Source organism: Pinus tabuliformis, chromosome J, assembly GCF_031772625.1.
Source record: "Pinus tabuliformis cultivar Carrire ecotype Pingquan chromosome J, CPIR1, whole genome shotgun sequence".
NCBI classification, from domain to species: domain Eukaryota; kingdom Viridiplantae; phylum Streptophyta; class Pinopsida; order Pinales; family Pinaceae; genus Pinus; species Pinus tabuliformis.
Window position 1 is genome coordinate 259,965,268 of NC_142295.1, and position 15,614 is coordinate 259,980,881.

Here is a 15,614-nt window from a genome sequence, read left to right on the forward strand (position 1 = left end):
TGAGAGTTGATTCTTTTTGTAACTTGAACAGGATTTCCACTTGTATGATAATAAAGAGTTAGGGTTTTAGGCTGGTGCTTTCCCGAGTGATATATCTTCTATGTTATGGTTGATTACTTTTCATTCTTACTTATATCTGTTCATGCTTGATGTTGCTCATGTTCGATTAAGCTTCCACTAAATTGTTTGTAGAATTATATCAAGTGTTTTTCTTTAATACATTGCATTACTAGGTGATCTACAGTGGGAATTTCTAGATTTGCATGAGTGAAACCCCCCTCACTATACACTTGTTGCTTGAGAAGATAATACAAAAGAAGAAAGAAGTACCTAATACATCACATTTCTCATGGGATTACTTCTTGTTTTGGGGTAGCCAAGGGGTTACTCCAAGAATGTAGGAACATCAAATACGAAAAATCCCCCAAGCACTACATATGCAAACATTAGTTTAGCCAAACTTGAATAAATTTAGATTATTTAGAATTAAGTTATAACTTTTTAAACAATTTGTTTTCTAGATTTTTTTTTGGGTGAAAAGGGTTATTCTACCTCCATATATGAGTATAAATAGAAGGTGATCAGCCTCCTTTGTAAATTATTTCAATCTACAATCAAGGAATTTGATATGAGGTGCAAAATTCAAGAAGGAAGTGAAGAAAGGCAAGGCGAAAATCAAAATTTTGGTCAAGATTTTCCCTAACTCTCTCTCGCACATCTTTTAGTGGCAAAAGTTGTAGACTTACCGTGGGTTGGAAATACTGAAGTTATGGGTAGAAATTCCGAGCTTATGAAGTTCAAGGGGTTTTTCCCTAGAATTCAACCTAATTTTGTGCCCACCCTCTTTATTATTTTTCCACTTGATAATTGTTTAATTAAGAATATCTAATAGAGAAAAAAAGAAGATAAATAAAGTTAACAACAAAATATTAAAGTTAAGGAACAATTGATTTAGTTTATCTTCCACATTGCATTCTCCAACAATTCCTTGTTTTGTAGGGACTCTTATATATATACCTCTCATATTATTCTTCTCAAATAAGTTCTCCTTTCTCTTCTTTACTCTATTGATCTTACATATTAAAAAAAATCAATATAAAATATTAGTCAAGGAAAAACGTCCCATTATAGATATTCTTGATATTTAACATGGGATGAAACATATTTTCTGTACTTCCATCATTAACCTAAAAATATATTTAGGCCAAAACAAAGAAGTATACCGAAGATAAGGCAAGCACTAGCAATTTTCATTGTCTCCATTTCCGCTTTTTCCACATTACCATAGAGCTAAATGAGACATCTTTCACATAGGGTCTTGAGAAAATACATGAAATAAAACATCTCATGACATAAGCCTCATTTATATTTTATTTTCAATATCATATTATAGTGACACATATTTATCTATTATTTCATAGTAATTTAAATATGTAATATAACTGTAAAAGGTAAGGTAATCAAGTTTTCATTAATATAAAGATTTTAGAACAATATTTATTAAAAGTGAATTTGATTAACCCTAACCTTTTTATAGATAGTTTAAAAAGTATTTGTATTAAAAAAAAAAATATTTCTTTTTATTTTTAGATGTGAGAATATGAAAAATATATTATCAACTAGAAATGAAAGTAGTTTTTATTTTTCCTTACATGTATATAAAGTCCAAGAATCAGTGTGTTAACAACAATAACAAATATGTCAAACCATGGATATACTAAACAATTGCCCCCACATTCAAGGTTGACTAATAAGGATATAGACAACGAATTCATTATGATTGACAAGTATAACACCGATATTTACACTATGGTTAGAGAAAGTCAAGCATTTTCTATCATGGAACTAGAAAATAAGCTAGAGAAAGTTCATTATAATTTATTTCAATGCAATAAATACAAAAACACATGTAGAAAAACACATTAAGTAAATAAATGTTAATACCACATTATTTTTCAAGATGGCAAACAAGATGTTATATGTGTCCAATATAGTCATTTGGTCATATCAACTCGGTTGCAGTTGAAAGAAATCAAGAATAGAAAAAAAATGACAATGTAAGTTATTGGTAAAATATCAAGATAACATTCTTGAAAATTTTCCACTTACACATTATTACAGAAAAAATTATTTATATATAGATGTGTAATTGTAAATTATATTAAGTTTATTATTGTCTCCTAGATAGTTACCCAATTGAACCATAAATTAATTTCATAGGTATATATGTTGTCTTGAATTTAAGGATTCAAAGACTTGTTATATTGTTATATATTTCTTATATTGTGATATTCATGTATATTCTAATACTATAACAATAAAAAAATATTAATGAATAATGTTATAGGTAGTGCATGGCCTATTAAATTTATAAACGGGGATGCTAAATTTTCAAGAGCAAAGGATTGTCAACTATGAAATTCTAATTCTTGATAAGAGGTGTTATTCATTTACAATGTTATATTGTTATTTAAATAAAGTATTTTTCATTTATATTGTTATGTTATTACACTGTAATTTTGTTATATCTCTTTAATGTAGCATCATAGTTTGACTATGTGGTTGCGAATTAAACCACATTTTACCTTTTATAAGATTGGGATATTGATTTAGAGCCAAGATGAAATATATTTTTAGATATAGAGTCTCTACCATTTCTATTTCTAATTTAAATGTCTCAGCTCATAGTTTATATTCTACTTCAGATCTCTAGACTAAGAGTTTATACTTTAGTTAAACTTTCTGACAAGAAGAGTATGGCATTCTAGTTAAACCTCTTTGCTAAAAATTTAAATGATATAAATAAAGAAAAATTGAAATATGGGTACTCATTAAGCCTAGCCCACAAAAACTAGAGTAGTTTCTTTTAACCTTGCCATTGAAAGCTAGAGTAGTTGCAAACTAGAGTAGTTTCCTTTTCCTCGCCATTTAAAATCACAGTTGTGGCTTCCCCACGATAGGAGTTTGCATCATGACCAAAAGTGTTAAGCAAAGTTGTGGGTAAGTAAATTTATGCACGTATGATATATTTTCAAATGTTAAAAAAAATCGATTTTAAGGTGAATATAGGTTAGTCATAATATCATAATTATTGATAGCATGTTGTCCTTTATAAAGTAAATAAAATGTCATTTTCATAGAAATTTATTTTAGACCCACATAAAATAATTAGGTTATATATTTTTTCATGTATAGTGTTTAACAAATGTGTTTCGAGTTGCTAGTTTCAATTAAAGAGTATTGTAGAGTATCTTTGCTTTTAGACTTTGGCAATTAGATATATAGAAGTGGGTCTCTTGAGACACAAAAAAAGGGGTTTCATACACCTATTTGGTATCTCCTTTTATTTTCACTTTAGAATTGGATGGTTGTTATTATTAGTAATCCATCAATGTTGAGAATAACATGTTGTGTCAAATGACATAAACTATAAATTGCACCATATGTTGTAAAGGAAACACAGTAGGGCATCAGAAAGAGTAGCATAGAATATTATGTGATATGTTATGGGATTTAATATAATATTTAAATGATAAATATGAATTAAGGATAACAATTAGGGTTTATCACAATTAAGCATGTATCATACTAATCAAATTCACACGCATCACACAGATAAGGTGAAATCCTTTAAAAAATTTAAATCAAATCCACATGCATCATATAGATAATTTGAATCCCTTCAATTCTTTCACGCTTCAATCTAATTCACTATTATATTAATCATATCTTCTTGCATTGCAAAAACAAGTTCCAATCCATTCAAGATTTTTAATGAAATCCTCATGCATCATACATAGAAATTGAATTCTTTAAACTTTTTCATCCTTAAGAATAACTTACTATTGCTAATAATTTGCATTTGGTGGGCCATAGCCATACACAGAAATGTCAGGCAAGAAAAAAATATCTACTTAGTGGGTATTATGGGGTCTCCACTGATTTCCATGATTATTCCTCTAAGTAATGGGAATATCAGTCAAAATCTCGAATGGCATACAATGAAGCTTCCAAACTGTAAATATTTTTAGATCGCATATTGTACCTCACATATTATTGGTTATTAATGTGGATTAAATACAATATTCATTACCAAGTCTTGTTTCAAAATTTGTATATTGTCACATTTTGTTGTTCCCGATCAAGGTTTTCCTTTCCCAGTTTATGTTTTCTTGCAAGTCTCCTTCATGCTCTCGGGACTGTGCTTGAGACTTAAAATATAGATTCCTTAAGATCCTTGGGACTATTTGGAAGAGATTATTTTTGAATTCATATGCGAAATGTGATATGTATTGTGTTTTATGTTGTAAATATGATATGCATATCCATTTGTAATAATTGAAAATGACCTATACGTAGATATTCATTTCAAAATAGTAAAATTTTTCTCTCTCAACCCCCTCTTTCTGATTTTTCTTGCCTATTATTTGTTTTTAAATGGAAATTGTATTAGATATTTTTCGTTACAAAGGTCCATCATCAAGAAGACATAGGTATACCCTATCCAACAAGGAAGGAAAGCAACAATCAACTCTTTCCTAGAAACCAACTATGATCTAGAAGTTGTGTTATCCCAAATGGATTGAATTAGTTCCCTAATGAAAGGTTGTTGGACACAAGATTTTCCACTTAGAAGAAATATTAGCCGCCCATAAAATGTTTATAGACACAATGTTTTCCACTTATACGGAATGCACTTAACTATGATCATATCTTAGACATGCATGCTTGCTTGGGTGATTGATCATGCCATTTTCTTTCCATGCAATGAACATATCTTAAAAGTAATAAAGCTTTGAATTATCTGAAGGGTGATTTCAAATGAAATTTAAAATTTGGAATCTGAGTTTATCCCCTATTCCATGTTAAAACAATGTCATTTTAGTGGTAAATGTATTTCAACATTAAATAAACTAGGGAAAGGTCCTCATTTAAAAACCCCTTAAATCACAATCATGGTGAAAATACTCAAGATAAATACAAAAATAGTTCAAGTTAGTGCATGGTTTCAATCATTCATCTGAATGGGCATTGTATTAAACCACAAATCCATGTTTTCAAATGTAATTTGAACTTTGGAAAGTGAATTTATATTCTATTGCATATGAATTAAATGTCATTTTAGTGGAAAATGAACTCTATATTTAAAGCAATCAGGGAGAAAGTCCTCATTTCAAAACCTCTAATTTAACATGACAACTAAAATATTCTTTATCTTTATGCCTATAAAAATATTACCTCTTCCATTTTCTTTCCTAGCTCCACACTATTAAATATGATCACTTACGGATTCATTTGTTTTGTTTGTCACTCTCACTTTTGTATAAGACAAGCCATTGTTATTTTTGTTCCACACTAACATTCAAGATTATGATCATAGATCTATGGATGTATGATCTAAGGAAGAATAATTGGACAACGATGCATCCATGTCAACTCTTCATTTTGGTTTCCTTGTAGGAGTAATTAAAAAAAAATGTATGTAGTTGGAGGCTATAGTAGGTGCCCTCTTAAAGGCTATTAGCTCCCTTGCTTGGAATTTTATGACCACATTGAAAACACATGGAGGGATGCAAAAAGTGCACTAGGTTTCATTGCTAACAATCCTTCTAATATTCTTAAACATGTAGTAGTGGTAGATGGGAATTTATGTGTAACAATACCATACAGCGTTAGAGTTTAGATGGATGGGGAAAGTACTATCTTGTTTCAAATACATGGTCACAAATAAAGTCGAGCTTACATGAAGGATGGGGGAAGCGATGCATTGTTATAGATGGTAAGCTCTATATTAATCATTTTAGTGGTTATAAGCAATATATTTCGTAATATGTTTATTGGGTGACTATAAAGTGTCATCTTGAAGATTTTCTCTTGGGTTGGGATCCAAAATTTATTTTAGAAATGCCGAGTAGAAAAAAGATGATTTACTTGGTGGGTATTATGGGGTCTACACTCACTTACATAATAGTTCGTCTAAAGAATGGGAACATGAGTCAAAATATCAAATTGTATACAATGAAGATTCCAAATGTTATACAATGACGATTCCAAATGGTATAGCTTGGGGAATTGTACCTGTCACATTCTTGGTTATCAATGTGCATTATTAAATGCAATATTCTTTACCAAGTCTCATTTCAAAATTTGTATATCCACACCTTCTGTTTTTCCCAATCACGGTTCTTATATCATAACAAAGAATGCAAATTTCCTATGGAACAAATAATTAATGGTGATATTGATAGAGTTTTATAGAGTTTCCCTAAGTGGGTTCCATTCAAGTTGTGGTCTTAAGTGATTTCAGTGAAATAGTTACCCATTATTCCCTTGATTTCCTTGTATGTAAACATGGGTATAGTTTATAAAAGCCACACAGAATACCTCGTATAATAAGTTAGCCATGATGAGAGAGAGGCCACAAAAAAGACCTCGTATGCCATCTATAGGAAAAAATAGACACCATACCTTAAGAGTCAACACAAGGAAATGCCACAAGTACTGCATAAAAAATAAATTTGAAAAAGCTAGAAATTGTGGAGCCCTATAAGAGTAATAAGAGAGACCATAGTGGAAATTTCCACAACAAGAAGGAGATCCATATGGTACTGAAAAAAAAAACCATGGTATCATGACTTAATGCAACCAACTCATCCTAGTGTCAAACTTTAAGTTATAATTTTGTATGATAACCTTAAAAAAATAAAATGTTATTACTTTTATTAGATGCTATCCATTTCATTAAAATAAAAAATTAGTTAATAAAATAAATTTAAATCAACAGTTATTAGAAATTTTTAGTTTGTATTACATTTGCAAAATTCAAGAATCTATTTTTCCTAAAACAATTTATTTATTAAAAAATAATAATGTCATCCATAATTATATTACTTAATTCTTAAAAAAAAATAACCCCACTTACTACAAATATTTCCAAATGTTGGAAGTTGACTAATTGAAACAATTATGTATGTATCTCAACAAGAAAATGCTATTATTTTTATTTGATGTTATATATTTCATTGAAATAAAAAATTAGCTAAAAAAATATATTTTAATTAGCCATTCTTATAAATGAAAAATTAGTTAATAAAATAGATGTAAATCAACAATTCAATTAGTAATTTGTATTACATTTGAGAAATTCAAGGGTCCATTTTATTCAATTAATATATGTATTGACAAATAAAAATATCATCCAAAATTATATTACCAAATTATTAAAAAAAAATAACAAAAACCCCACTTACTACAAATCTTGAAAAATGTTGGACATTGATTAATTGAAACACTTGTATTTGTGTATCTACAACAAATATATACTGATATGAAACCTAAGCTATGACATCCATTCCAAATCAGACATGAATCATTGTTTCCAAACAAACTCTTTGCCAATAATAAGAAATACTTATTAGTCTCTTAGCATCTTTCTTGCCTAATGCTACCACAAATATATGTCATTACCAATATGGATTACCTATAAAACCCAACAACAACAAATTTTTCACTGCTTTCATACTGGTGTGCCCTTGAAACCATGGCTTGTGACTATGATTTTTATATAGGTTAGACATTGTCTTGTATTTGTACAAGGAATCATTGTTTTCTAAAATCTTATAATATTCTTGTGCTCTCAAAGCTATGAATTATGACCATGGATCAAATTTTCTCGCATGAAAGAGAAGCCACACAAAATACCTCCTCTAATGTGTTGAGCCATGATGACAGAGAAGCCACACAAAAGACCTCCTAAACCACCTATAGGAAAAAGGAGAGGTCATACCCTAGCAATCAACACATTGGAAGGAAACTATACAAGTATTGCATAACAATAAATTGAGAAAAACCACAACTTGTCCAACCCTACAAGAGTAACCAAAGAGCCCATAGTGGAGAAGGCCACAAAAAGAACAAGATCCATATGCTACAATAATAAAAAAGCATGAGAGTTACTCTGGTAGCATGAGGTAATGCAACTAACCCATCTAGTTGTCAAAAATTATGTTATGATTGTTTACGACAATATTAAAACAACAAAATGTTATTATTTTTATTTGATGTTATATATTTCATTAAAATGAAAAATTAGTTAATAAAATAAATTAAAAAATAAATAAAATTGAAGTTTATAATTTTTATTACAATTGCAAAATTCAAGCACTCTTTTTTCTTTAAATCAATTTATCTAATAAAAAATAATAATATAGTCCCAAACTATTGGTGAGCACTAGTATTGAAGCAATAATGCTACAACTCACGGGCTTCCTACTTTACTTTTATCAACCCGGTAGTTCATAACAAATACGGGTGGAAATGGTGTTGTATGCAAAGGTACTAGTTCTTACTGCAGGCTGTCACTTGGTCAGCTGGCGCAAGATCACTAGGAGCTCAAGCCAACTTCTATGGATTCCAAAAGAAGCTCTATATGTGATGAAATAAAGGAAATCTTACTCTACAGAGGCTACTCTACTTGTAGAAAGGAAAGGAAACCTGGAATATAATGCAATCCTAGAAAACCCTACTTAACCTACTAATCCTACTCACTACAACAAAACCAGCGATTAGCGTCCCTTTTTACTTATTTTTTTGCATCTAGAGCCCATTTTTGGTGCTATTTGCATCTATTTATCAAATATGGTGCAAAACTTGACACAAATTTTGCATCAAGTTTTGCACCAAATCTTACACCAAGTTTAGCACCAGGTATTGCAATAGGTTTTGCACCACGTTTTGCACCAAATTTTATGCCAAGTTTTGTGTCATCCTTTACACCAGGTTTTGTTCCAGGTTTTGCATCAAGTTTGGCACCTAATTTTTTTTGACATACTTTTGCATCCTCATTTGCATCCACTTTTTGCACCTACACTTGCATCAACTTTTGCATCGACTTTTGCATCCTTTTTTGCATCCTTTTTTAAATCATTTTTTGCATCCATTTTTGCATCCATTTGTGCATCCCTTTTGCGCCAAGTTTTACATTGAGTTTTGTGTCTAGTTTTGCATAAAATTTTGCATCTACTTTTGTTGCATCCACTTTTCCCTCTTGTTTGGCATCCATATTTACATCCTCTTTTGCATCTATTATTGTACCCACTATTGCATCTAATATTTTTGTGCCACAATTAGCGCCTAGTTTGGCACCTCCTTTTGCACCCACTTTTGATTATAATTTTGCATCCACGTTTGCATCCTCATTTGCGTCTAGGTTTTCATCAACTACTACATCTATTTTTGCATCCCTTTTTGTATCCAATTTTGGACCGGGATTTGCATCGGGTTTTGTGTCTCGTTTTGCATCTACTTTTGCATCGACTTCTATTGCATCCACTTTTGCACACAATTTTGCATCCACTGTTGCACCCATTTTAAATTTCACTTTTTGCATCCCTTTTTACATCTTCATTTGCATCATACTTTGATTCTTTTTTTGCATCTATCATTACATCCATTTTTGTTATGCCACAATTTGCACCATGTTTTGCACTCACTGTTGTATCCACGTTTGCTTCCAATTTTGCATCCATGTTCACATCCTCTTTTGAATCAAATATTGCATCTATTTTTGCATCCACTTTTATGTCAGGTTTATGCATTGGGCTTTGCATCTCGTTTTGTATCTACTTTTGCATCTACTTACATTATATCCATTTTTTGCATCCAATTTTGTTTTGCCTATTGCATCAATGTTTGCTTCCACTTTTACATCCATTTTTGCATCTTATTTTGCATATTTTTTGTCTATTGTTACATCCACTTTTGTTGCACCATATCTTACACCTACCATTGCAACCACATTTTCTTCCACGTTTGCATCCCCTATTGCATCCACTTTTGTTTCATCCATTTTTGCATATACTTTTGTTTCCATTGTTGCATCCACATTTGTTTCACCACAATTTGTGCCAAGTTTTACACCTACCATTGGACCCATGTTTGCTTCCACTTTTTCCTTCATGGTTGCATCCAAGTTTGCATTGACAACTGAATCTACTTTTTCATCCACTTTTGTGTCAGGTTTTTCATGTTGTTGTGCATCTACTTATGTTGTATCCACTTTTCATCCAATTTTACTTCTATTGTTGCCCCCATTTCTATGTTCGCTTTTGCATCCCTTTTCCAACACTCATCATATTTTCTGCATTGATGATATTTCTTATGGCATTGACAATTATGAACAATTGATGACAATGTCAATAATATTGACAATGATGAAAATGAAGATGATGGCGATGACATGAATTGTGATTATGATGATAAAGACGATAGTGGTTACAATGACAATGATGATGATGGCAATGATTATGATGATGACGATGCTAATGACGTTGGCGAATCTTCCCAATTTTAGATGTTGTCATTGTCATAATCATAAGCATTATCTTTGGTGTCATGATCATCATTTTCATCTAGGTCATCATCAAAAACAATAATGGCATGAATGATGATGATGCATGATTACAACAATGTCGATAGAAATTACATTAATGATGATGATGGGGATGATAAAAATGACAATGACGATGATAATGGTGGTGATGATGATCATCATCTATCATCTATCAAAAATAGAGTTGTTATTTCTCTTACGTATATCAATGTGTCCTAAACAACCCTTTTCTAGCATTGATCACATTTTTTGAGTTGATGATATTTCTTACAACATCTACAATTATGAACAATTTCAAACAATGTCCATAATGATGATGATGATGGCATGAATGGTGATTATGATGATAATTTAATGATGGCAATAACAATGACAAGGATGATGGTGATGATGATGACAATGATTATGATAATGAGAATGACCTTACAATCTTATGGATTCTTGAACAATTACTAGTTTCAATACCATCTTCTGGATATGTATTACTATCATTCTTCATGCATTACATTTCCATCGACATCTCTACTTTGAGTAGTGGATGGCATGTCACCAATGTATGCTAATTTCATCAATTCCTCAAATTTTTCACGTGGTAGTGCTCTCTTCAATGCTTCTCTTCTTCTCCTAGTATGTTTTAAAGGATGAATTGGATCATCTCGTTGAATTCTTAATGGTCTAGTTGGATCTTGATCATTAATAGGCGTATCATCAACATCGTTTACCTATAATTAAATGCAACCATTATTTAATGTTAGATAGCAATTACTGTATAGAACATGGATACATTTCAAAGATATACGCAATAAATTACTCAAAAAAACAACATTATACATGTATACAATAAATTAAAAATATTATTTTTGAACACATTATTTTAAAAACAAGCCACATTAATTTCATATTCTTAGATTTTCTACCTTAGGAACATCCAAAAACAAAAATTGTCTCAAATTATTCATTTATGCATGTAGTATCATCATGACCAACCTCTTGTTCATTGTGTTGATTTTCTATTTCATTTACAAACTCCATTGTCATATCCTCTTCCACCCATTTCTTTTTGCGTGATTTAATTGTACGACGTGGGCCACGTCCATATGCAGGTATTTGTATTGGTCTATCAAAATGATTAAACTCCTCATTTGTTCTGATTCCATTGCCAACCTAAAATAATTGATACATGCATTATTTTTTCCAAGTCTAGAGATTAGACTATATGATGTACTTATATCGTCCATTAATTTATAACTGAACTTATTTATAACACCCACAAAGTATAACAATTGTATCAAAGTATTCATTCCATGTATTATCATCATGACTAAACTCTTGTTCATTCCCAACTTTGGTTGAAGATTAAGATGTCATCTAAACCCACCACCACAAATGTATTGGTGAAGGGTCACAAGATGTCATCCATCAACTTCATGAAGGTTGCAGTAACATTCGTCAACTTGAAAGGCATGACCAACCATTCGAAAAGTCCCTCCTTGGATTTGAAGGCAGTCTTCCACACATCAGAATTAACCAAACTTCAAGTTAATATTGCTGGAATATTTTCCCCCCTTGAGCTGGTCCAGAAGGTCATCAATCCATGGGATTGGGTACCTATTATAGGCAATGATTTTGTTTGGCACCCGATAGTCAATATAGAGTCTCCAGGTCCCATCCTTCTTATGTACCAATACAATCAGACTCCCACAGGGTGATGAGCTTTTCCTAATGTGCCCTTTCTGCAACAACTCCTGAATTTGCCTCTTGATCTCATTCTTCTCCTGAACACAACGTCGATATATTGATCCATTGGGAATGACGCGCTTGGGGTCAGATCGATGGAGTGCTTGACCTGAAAATGGAGAGGTACCCCCGCAGGTGAGGTGAAAATGTCCTTGTACTCCTCCATGACCTTCTCCATCTGCTACTATTGTGCGAAGGAGCCATGTTTGGAATTTGTGGCCACAATCTTCTTCTTGTCCTGAGGGTGAATCATAAGGAAAACAAATTCCTAGTCTGTCAAATGATCTTACTACATTTCTTTGCAGAGATCAAATAGATGGTGGTAGGCGGGGCTACTCGAGCTAAAGGAGTTGGAGACTTTTGGCTAGTCTAGAGAATATCACAAAACAACTCCTAAACTTCAATGCACTCGCTTTCCAACATATACTAAGAAAGGGCAACAAGTTGGTAAACATGCTTGCCAATGAAGGGCTCAACTTCACTTTAGAGGTCATGGAATCTCTATGGGAACAATTTTTTTTTGCTCAATGGAAGCATGAATGTCAGGACATTGTTGAATAAGACAAAGTTCCCTAAGGTGGGTGCACAACATTAATTTTCCTGATTGACCATGATCTGTAGTAATCATATGAGAGGGAGGCAAGATGCCCACACCTAGTGACCTGCATGGCATATCTGCCACCACCATCACAATTCTCAGTAGAGGATGATATTTATGGTATTAGAGGCATTTGTACGAATGGAGGTGGGCTACTATCATTTCGTAGATCTCACACTCTTCGAATCGAGCACACATTCATGGTTTTGTGTAGGTGAGTACACCACTGTCATTTAAAGAAGCAAAGCATATCATGTTGGATCATTAAGAGAAAAATACAGCCAATTCTCGAAGCCTTCAAAATAGGGCATATGGTCATGGGGTCCTGCAACACTCTATCAATGACTCTAGCTTGCAAGCGCCATGTAATCCCCGACGTTTGCACTTGCAATCAACCCCTTAGGATCTCCACTTTCGGTTATCATCCATGCCTCTCCTTTACAAGGATCTCTATCAATCAAGTTTGGTCTTCTCCTTTACTCCCCTTGCAACTCACTTCAGGATTGGTTCTTTTCCACAACCTCTCTTCTTGCTCCGATTTGGAATTTCGGATCTTGTCTCTCTGTCCCCATGCTTGGCTTTATTTTTGTTGCAGGTTTCCTCACCTGAGCCTCCTCACAATTTTAACCCCCCCCCCCCACTTTCAGTTAGAAAGGTTAACCTCTATCTAGTTTATTTTTACCCACCATCGACTTGTTCCTCCTTTCAATCGACTTTCTGCCGCCCCTACCTCTCACTCAGTCATGGTTCGATGTTGCACCACCATCTCCACAGAGGCAGAACATAGGGGCAAATCGAGTCAACCCCCCTCTCCTACTCCTCCCTCCCTACATGCCTCCCATGCTCAGGATTCCACCGGAGCCATCGTGGACCATTATCAACGTCTCGTTCTTGAGGTCATGTATTGAGCTATCGCTTACATCAAAGGGCAAGTTTGCTGGGCTAGAAGATATGTGCCAAATCATCACGTGGAGCGAGAAACACAAGATTATATTCATGATAACAGAACTCCACCAGGGCGAGGGCCTCTGCTTAAGAATATTAACCTCTAATGGCATACTGAGACACTCATGGGCCGGGTACTTACTGACAGGGTTGACACCTACAAGAGCTCCTTATTTGATGTTAGAACTCCTGGATAGAATGAACAACATGGAGAACATGCTGAATGACATGGATGACAACCTCAACCAAATTCTATCTACTACCCAGGCTCCATCAACCACAGGAGATGACTCTCACCCTCGAGCTCATACTTAACACCCTGTAGAATGACAACTCAAGTGCAACTCTAGGAAAAATGATAACTCTCTCTATACCGTCTCTATTCTTCTACTTGTTTCAGAATGTATTTTGGTCTCTTAGTTTATGTAATTTTTTCTATGTATATCCTTGTTTCTGGTTTAAATTCCCAGACTCTCAGGTCAAAAAGAATGCGAGCAATATGAAAATTGTGTTTATGTGCTATTGCTTTGACCTCCCTAACGATAGACCAAACGAATCCATCTATGTTATAATCACGTTTTTTCTCGCAGTAATATAATCTAAATCCTCTAATCTTACAAAAATATGTCATTATTAGCTCAAGGCTGAACTCTTATGGGATTAATCACCTTACTTACCGGATTTTATTTTAAAATACTCGTTTATCTAACTTACTTGCTACATTAACCCAACTACCTTGTTTTTTACTGCGCTAAGCGCATGAAATAACTCCATTCTTTCAAACAATACTATCTCTTTATTTATCCTGTAAACTATTTATAACAACATTCTTTAACCCTACCTTATACCTTTATAAAAAGATTTAATTATCATTAAAAATCTCCATCAACAATTATATTTTTATAATATCTTTCCTCAATGATTTTATTACCTTGAAATAAAAATTAAAAACTATCCTAATCCCTAAATATAAACCTTTCCCTTTCCCTAGAATGAAAAATGGTCCTTCACACTCTTATAACCCCTAAAAACATATTCTTTTAAAATATATAGCTATCTCAATTATCACTCCATTTTAAAAAACACCCTAACATCATATTCACCACTTTTAAAGATTCTCTGCAAAGATTCACCACTTTCGAGGATTCCTTGGGATTGGACTATTCGACATACATAACAAACAACTAAAATGGTCCAATATCAATCAAAATATCCACAATATGACATATTCCATAAATAACTAACACCCCTGAAAAAAAAAACACTTTCCTTTTAAACACACCGAGATTTGCAATGTTTAAATACATTGTAAACTAGTCTGACCCCTAACCAGAGTTTGATAAAAATCTCCTAATATTATTAAATTTGGATTTAAGAGATCTGTGGTTTGTGTCTTTTGAATCAGTGATCAGAGAATCCACAGTATGAACATTTTTATACCAACGTTTCAAATCCCAAGTGGGATCCATCATCAGGGTTGAAGAATGATGATAAAAGAATAGCAATAAGGCAGAATAAATACTAATGAGGAAGAAATTTTCAAGGAAGAACACGTTGTCGACTAGAATCTTTAATTTTATATAATTTCATTTTTATTTCATATTAATTATTATAAATAATTAATATTTAAAATAAATTAATATAATAATTCATACATTAATTAATGAAATAACTATTATATAAATTAATATAATAATAATCAATTATTATATAATAAATAATTAATTATTATATAATAATAATAATAATTAAATATTATAATAATAATTATTAATTAAATTAATATATTTAAATCATATTGGTAATTATAAATGATTAATATTTATAGTTAACTAATATAATAATTAACTAAATAATATATTTAAACTATATTAACTAATTAATAAATTTAAATCATATTAGTAAATATAAATAATTAATATTTATAGATAGCTAATATAATAA